Source organism: Aptenodytes forsteri, unplaced genomic scaffold, assembly GCF_000699145.1.
Source record: "Aptenodytes forsteri isolate BGI_AS27 unplaced genomic scaffold, ASM69914v1 Scaffold62, whole genome shotgun sequence".
Taxonomy (NCBI): domain Eukaryota; kingdom Metazoa; phylum Chordata; class Aves; order Sphenisciformes; family Spheniscidae; genus Aptenodytes; species Aptenodytes forsteri.
Window position 1 is genome coordinate 115,376 of NW_008794595.1, and position 1,018 is coordinate 116,393.

Sequence of the window (1,018 nt, forward strand, 5' to 3'; positions counted from 1 at the left end):
GGAAGAGAATTGGAAGAGTAGAAGTGAGAAAAACTCATGGGTTGAGATAAAAACAGTTTAATAATTGAAATAAAATAATAATAACAATGATAATAATAATGTAGTAGTAGTAGTAATAATAATAATACACAAAGCAAGTGATGCACAGTGCAATTGCTCACAACCCGCCGACCGATGCCCAGCCAGTCCCCGAGCAGTGGCCCCCCTGGCCAGCTTTCCCCAGCTTAGGTACTGAGCATGATGTCACATGGTATGGAATGTTTCTTTGACCAGTTTGGCTGTGCCCCCCTCCCAGCTTCTTGTGCACCTGTAGCCTTCTCAGTCAGCAGAGCATTGGAAGCTGAAAAGTCCTTGGCTAGTGTAAGCACTACCTAGCAACAACTAAAACATTGGTGTGTTATCAACATTGTTCTTCTCCTTAATCCAAAACACAGGACTGTACCAGCTACTAAGAAGGAAATTAACTCTATCCCTGCCGAAACCAGGACAAGATGTCCCTACTCATTGCAGGGGGGTTGAACTAGATGATCTTTGAAGGTCCCTTCCAACCCAAACCATTCTATGATTCTGTGATTTTAAGCTAGCATTTATCACTAAAATGATCAACAATTCCCATGGGACCCTAGAAATAGCTGCAATATCATCAACACAGTCAAAAACTGCCTGCTTAGTTTTCAATATAAATGTACAAACCTTGGAAAGCCCTTGAGGATAGGACAGTGCTTGCTCTACTAAAGCTCCTTTGCTGAGAGCTGTGTGTTTTAGTTGTGGCTAAATATTTCTCTTGTTACTACTACTACTACTGTGGGACGTAGACGGTATAGAGTAAGGGGTGAATACTGTCCTAGTTTTGGCTGGGATAGAGTTAATTTTCTTCCTAGTAGGTGGTATAGTACTGTGTTTTGGATTTAGGATAAGAATAATGTTGATAACAAACTGACGTTTTAGTTGTTGCTAAGTAGTGCTTACACTAGTCAAGGACTTTTCAGCTTCTCATGCCCTGCCAGTGAGAAGCTGG